The 6,944-nt window shown below is 42.8% G+C and overlaps 1 long non-coding RNA gene across 1 annotated transcript; it reads right to left on the bottom strand.

Annotated features, from left to right (window-relative positions):
* Positions 1-2,527: 2,527 nt before the first annotated feature.
* Positions 2,528-3,215, bottom strand: LOC136546476 (uncharacterized). The gene is made up of 3 exons (XR_010781363.1): positions 3,137-3,215; positions 2,942-3,038; positions 2,528-2,865 (listed from the first exon to the last, which is right to left on the bottom strand). It is a non-coding gene; the product is annotated as an uncharacterized lncRNA (long non-coding RNA).
* Between the last annotated feature and the right edge of the window lie 3,729 nt (positions 3,216-6,944).

Raw genomic sequence — 6,944 nt, forward strand, 5'->3', positions numbered from 1 at the left:
TTAATATATTAATAATTCATGTTGCGACACTTTGTTTGGTAGCTTAAATTAATAATCGCAAAACGACAAATACATAATGAAGGAAGCATCGACATCCATTAAAACGAAATATAATTTGTTCATACAAAATCTTTAACAAAACACACCGAGTGTCAAACTAAATGAGAACACAAGTAGATAGCTTAACACATAATAATGTGTTAAGCACAGACAACTGTTTGAACTCATTCAAATCAAAAGACTAATGTCTACTGTAGCAGCGAAGGTTCCCTTGATATGTATGTTGGCCATCGTCCCACCATTCGCATGCTCCTTCTCAAACTCAAGATTCCTCCTGAAAAAATCATTGGCATGCATTAGTTAAACTGAGACTAGTGGTGGCAAAGCTAATTGAACACTGAAGCAAAACACGAGCTGCTGTACTAGAGTTCTATGAGCTGCAGTACTATCAACCATGAACTTTGAAGCGTAAAGCAAATATAAACATACATGCAGCTGCCTCCCAAGACATTTTATGAGCACAAACACATCCATATATATTTCTAATCAGCAAGAGGAAACTAAGCCTGGACCATATTTAGGAGCAGAACAAAAGAATAGCTATGTACTTCTCCAAAAGGACTATATGTTCCTTTTTAATGCAAAGAGAGATAAAAGGTTTCACATAGTACCTGTGTATTCTTTTTGGACAATGCAGATCTTTTCCTAGCCGCAGTTTCCTTCAGTTGCTTTGCTGTAGTATAAACAGCACCCGAATTCGCTGCCAAATCTATGCCCAGCTCACACTAAATCGTAATAGTTAATAAAGATTGTATATTCCCATGAGTACAAATGCAGCATAAGATAAATAAACACCACTATCTAGTTAATAAAAATTAATTTTTTATGACATATGCTTGGCACTACGAAGCATGTAAAGACTTACTTCTGTAGTTATTTCCATACAGAAGATAGTAATGAGCAATGACTAAACTAAAGCTTCAGCAGTACAATGTAAGGACACTACGAATTTGGTAAAAACAATCTCTTACTCCATACATCATTTTTATCATCCAGATCACTCTGAAATACAAAGAACAGTGGTGCCAAAATTTCATTCATCCCTTGTACATATCTTATTCCAGCATTCAGCTTGGCAAAGATTAACAGTACATTTTTCAAAGATTCCTGTATGAAAGAAAAATTCGAGACAGCATCAGTTACCAATAAAAGAGCAATAAAGGAGGGAAAAGCTGCTCATACATGCAACAAACCCTGCAGCATATGAGCAATAGTTGGCTCAAAGGTTTCTTACATCATTTTCTTTTTCTCAAACCAAAGTGAACCTATGTTGTGGAGCAGGAATAATGAAGTAAGCCAATTGCATTATCCAGTTCCACTTGATTCTTGCTATGATTAAGTTCTACATGGAAATGTTAATAAGAATACATCATAAAAACAACGACGACTGCCATATGAATAGCTCTAAAAATTCATGGATGCAGAAACCAGGTATGATATGTGCAACGAAAACAGCAATCAAGATACCATAAGTATGACCAGAAACTGCAGTGACTTACAGGGTTTCTAAGGAACTCATCTTTGAAAGCCGCGTACTATTCTCTCTTCTTTGCCAGCTCCTGCTCCCACAGCGAGCGGTCATTGGGCAGATAGCCCAGTAGCAGGTGCACAACAAAAACATGCACTGTTAGTGACTGAAAAGGCAAAACCAAAACCTTTGGCTGCAACCTTTCCACTACTGACAGAATCAAAATGCTTCATCAGTCTTCACCAAAGGTTGAAGAAAAAAAATACAGCTTCAGTCGGCTATTAGCATCCAAACCAAAAGGTTAAACTAAAATTTCCTAGAGAAATGGACTGATTAGAGGACAATCATACAAATTAAGGCCATCCTACAACGAAAACTATTCGCTTCACAGAAGATTGCAGTACCATTGCCTCAATGAGGCTAGCTTCTCAAATACCAAAGCCTCTGATGCTCATGCTGTGACCACAGAACAAAGGCTAAAGATACAGGAAGGCGAGCCAATCAAGTACCTTCCACAATCTAGTATATTGCCCGTGCTAACGCTATGGCAGCAAGCATGAACTGCAATTAATTAGCTTGCAGATGACACAGCCTTCATTAATATCTGTAGGTACATTTTCCTGTCATATAACCATTGCATGAGAAGCAAACTCTATTGCATGTCTACCTACATTTTTGCAGTATAAAAAAGGTTACCCACCTCCTCTTGCTATGGATATATGATATGCCACGGTGACAATGACACCACAGCCAATTCAGCTTCGATGCCACCCATCGTCGCTTCACCAGCGTGGTAACACGAATGTTATCAAAAGTCTTGTTGTGAGCTTCTGACTGACGCACAGCTCCTCTTGCCAAAAAAAAAAATGTTTCCCTATCGCAAATCGCAAGAGGTAGTTACCTGGCATCGATCTGCTAAACAAAAAATTCAGTTACTATACTATATTTGGCAAGAATTCATGAAGTAGATATTACACAAGAAAATTTTAGCCAGTTTTTTTTATCATTGCAATGTATTTCTTTTCTCTGGTTGACATCTTCCATTCTTTTTAGTCTACAAATAATGTACAGATTCTGTATTGCAACAAGAGAGAAAAGGATGCCTTAACACGGACATCAACTCGAAATTCAACAATCATTTAAAATCCTTCTTGATTTATCTAAAAACAAAATGAAACACAGCCTTTAATGAAGGTACAGAGCGAAAATTTCTAACAGCCTACAAATGATAGGAAAGATCTGTACTCATCGTGCATAAGTAATGATCAGTTATTCTATATTCTGTCCATCTATTTTTGGCTTTTCACACAAAAAAAATCACAGCAGAGTGGAACGCCCTGTTGAAACAAGCCATTGTCACCACATGATTCATTAGGCTGGATTCAATTAAGATAATGAAAAGAGTATACATACCAGAGTGGTGCGAAGCAACTTGCAGGCTTGCAGGACCCTAAATACAACCTGCTAGGCAATAAATTGAACACCCTGATCGCGAATGGGCGGCCATGCTCTGGCAACCAAGCACATGACGGGGAAGTCATCAGCTCACAGGGAAAGAAGCTTAGCAAGACAAGATCGAGGAGCGGTGATAGGAGGAGGGGAACAAACCTCCCAGTTCACGCCGGACGCCGCCGCCGGATCCACCGTTCTGCGCGCACATCGAGCGACGGTCAGTGTCGGATCACAACCGCCCAACCTGCACGCTCACGCGGCGGGCAAAGGCAGCCAGCCATAGGAGGCGGGACAGAACTCACCTTGGCCGGCGCCTTGGCCGGTGCCGCGGCGGGTCACGGCGTGCGGCGTGCGAGGAGGGCGAAATTAAAATAGTTTGACCCTGTGACGGGACTGCAGCATGCGAAACAGAGAATTGGATCCATCAGCATGAACCAGATCAATCGGATCCATCACATGAACCAAACACACGTACAGAGAGAGATGGAGCGTGGTAATTGGGAGGGCACGCATTGCTTACCGTAACACATCGAATCGGCAACGCGTCGGCGGCGCGGGGCATGCCGGAGCGGCGGACAGGTGCGGATCGGATCCGAGCAGCGCGAGGGTGGTGCTGCAGCAGAAGACGAGCGCGCGGTACTCAGTGGCAGCCGCACGGAAGCGGGTCTCCTCCTCGTCCTCCGCCCCAATCTCCTCGTCACACGGATTGAGTGACGCAGCAGCGGCTGCGGCGGGTGGCAGATCTAGGCCGCCGCGGCCCCGTCCGGCCGCCGGCCGCCGGGAGAGCGCGCAAGGGGCCTAGGCGCAGGCACCGGCTGTTCGCCTGTCCGCCGCCGCTCCGACAGACCACAGGCCACCTGCCGAGCGTGGGGACGAGCAGGTCGGCCACCGTTGCTACAACCCTAGGGACGGGCGCGGGCCCCGCAGGCCTGGCCGGCTGCCGCCTCCTTGTTTCCTGAAGAGATGAGCAGAGAGGGGGAAAAAAGACTACCGAGGCTGCCGTGGGATTCGATCCCTGGCCGCCGAGGTTGCGCACTCATACTAACTCCAAATGTGATGATAGTATGAGAAATTTTTAGGAAAAAAAACCATCAGATTTGGAGTTAGTATGAGAAAGAAAAACTAGTTACAAAGTTGATCCACAGATTAAAAAAAAAATAACACTGTTCACTATGATCATGTAAGGATCATCTAGAACAGTGTGATTTCTCTTTTTAATCTGTGGGTAAACTTTGTAACTAGTTTTTCTTCCTCATACTAACTCCAAATGTGATGTTTTTTTTCTAAAAATTTCTAAAATTATGCTTCAGCATTTACATTTGATCAAACTTGGATGTGACAATGTTTTACACATTTTTAAATTTGAAATTTGAAATTTGACAAGTTCAAACTAAATTTTCAAACCCTAAATGATTTCAGATGTAAAAGTGATGAATACAAAAGTTGTTCAACTCATCAAGATCTACAACTTTTATTTTGGTCATCTTGTTATTTGACTAAATTTGAACCTTTCAATTTTTGGCTGCTATTTATTCGTGCGCCATCAGTAGGGGCGGCTGGTGATTCAGCCGCCCCTACAGTTGGGCACTGCAGGGGCGGCTGGTGATTGAGCCGCCCCTACAGATCAGCCCCAACTGTAGGGGCGGCTCAGGTTACCAGCCGCCCCTACAGTGCCATCTGTAGGGGCGGCTGGGCTGCTGGGGCCCGAGGACGCCCACTGTAAGGGCACCCCAACCCCAGCCGCCCCTACAGTAAAAACGCCCCCATTCCTACGGTACAAATCTGGCGTAGTGCATGTGACCGATGGTGCACGGTCAGGCATTTACTATCGCTAACAAAGTGACCAACCACCCCGGTACAACTTCAAGTACTAATTAACATCCACGCATACTTAACATCAAGTACTTAACAGCAACTACTGCTTAACAGAAAGTTTCAGACACCAGGCATAAGGACGGAGATGCCGAGATGGGGCCAGGGTTGGGGCGTTTTATAACTCATAAGGTCTTCAATCATATCAAATAAATTAAAACCTGAGTTACAATGAACACACCTACATAGCGCAGTGGTGGAGAAGGTTTTATCTGAACCAGAGCTCCATGGTTCGAATCCTGTGGGGAGCACTTTTTAATTTTAATATATGCGTCCCCAATTCTTTTCTTTCCATACTTTTTTTTAAGTTTTAAATTCGTTGCAATTATCAAAGTATATTGCAACCAAAAATAAGCGTTGCACTTGAACACAATTTTCGCTTCGACCCCATAGATTTCGTTGCAATAAAATTTAGCACTTGCAACAATATCAAAGTATATTGCAACTGCCAAAAAAGGTTGCAATTGACCCCCACTTTTGCTTCGCCTCCAAGAGTTCTCGTTGCATTAAGTATCTAGCATTTGCAACGCTTGTCAAATTTTATGCAACACAAAAAAACCGTAGCAATAGTCAAAACCAAATGCAACTAACGTAAATGTAGTTGCAGTACTACCACACAATTGCAACCAAAATCAAGTCTACTGCAACCATTTTTCACCATTGCAATATCGTCCACCAAATGCAACAGAGCTTTGCAACATCTTGAAAACCGTTGTATTAAAGGCATGTATCGCTACCATTTTTTAGAATGGTTGTAATACAACAATCTCTGGCAACCAAATTTTCTACGTTGCAATTCTTCGGCGTTGCAGTAGACCGAAAATCTTGTAGTGTACGAAGACTTTATATATGCCTTTGCTTGACCTTAGGCCCAAGCTTAGTTCCCTTGAATGCTTGCATGTTTCGTGGTTGTCCCGCTCCTGTGTGGGAGGACCCTGCTGCAAAAATCCTTATTAGACCTCATTGCTCTTTCTCCTACTAATGAGCTAGTGCAACGCTAATCGTTATCTGCCCTGGCTTTGGAACCTTTTCCTCACAAATCATGTCGTTCCTTTATCCACTAAATCCCTAGTCAGTGCATTGGCTCTGTCCCTCGAATCTTGTTTGTTTTGTCTCCAACTCTTTCAAGTTTCTAGATGTTTATTAGTCTTGATCTCATGTTGCTGCTCGGCAAGACCAAATCTCTTGTTAATCTTTACCTGGTAATCACCTTGGTGAACACAAGGCATAAATGGAAATGAGGCAAGAGTCCCCTGCTCAGTTGTCTTCGACAATTAAGCTATGTTCTTTTGCGCTGTGTTTTGATCTTCTGATCGCCTCCTTGTTGATTCCTAACCTTGTGACTATCCTTGTTTGCTATCCCTCTTTTGCACAATGCTTGTTCTTACAATCTAATTGGTGCCACTGTAAATTTCACTATTGGTTGTATGTTCAGTAATGGTGCCATGATTAGCGATCTATGGTGCCACGACGGAACCTAGGGCCTCCTTGTGGGTGGCCGATGCATGGTTGTGCTGCTAGGTGCGCGCTGGTATCGAGGTTTCTAGTCATGATCCATTGCCGAACTGCACTGATGTGTTATTTTCACACGAGCTCTTCCTTGGTTATCTCTCCATATCTTATCAAAGATCCATATATCAGATCAAAAGTAGTAGAGCTTCCTGTTGAAGTCACAAAAAGGATAACCTTTGAAGAACTGGTCACCGACATAAACATTAACCGACTACAAGAGGTGGTAGACAAGTGACTCCACTTGGTTGTCCCAGTATTGATGTCCGTCACCTAGTGAACAACTTATGTCATCACTGTTGGATCAGAAAGGCACACAACAATTAATGTTGGACAAGTTGTTAGTTAGATAAGAATCGAACGTCACATTATGATTATGACCTGGCTATCTAAGTCTTGATTATTATGTGCATGCTGATCACACAGTCGAGATCAACATCTCTAGTGTGACTCCTTATCTACAGACTTCAATGGCGACCGTCTATTTGTGCCTCGATTGCAACTATTGTTGGCAAGAGTGCATATTTAGAACTTTTAGTGTTGAGAGACAACTGATTAGTTACTAGTCAAAAGCTTAACCTCT

Source organism: Miscanthus floridulus, chromosome 3, assembly GCF_019320115.1.
Source record: "Miscanthus floridulus cultivar M001 chromosome 3, ASM1932011v1, whole genome shotgun sequence".
In the NCBI taxonomy this organism is placed as follows: Eukaryota; Viridiplantae; Streptophyta; class Magnoliopsida; order Poales; family Poaceae; genus Miscanthus; species Miscanthus floridulus.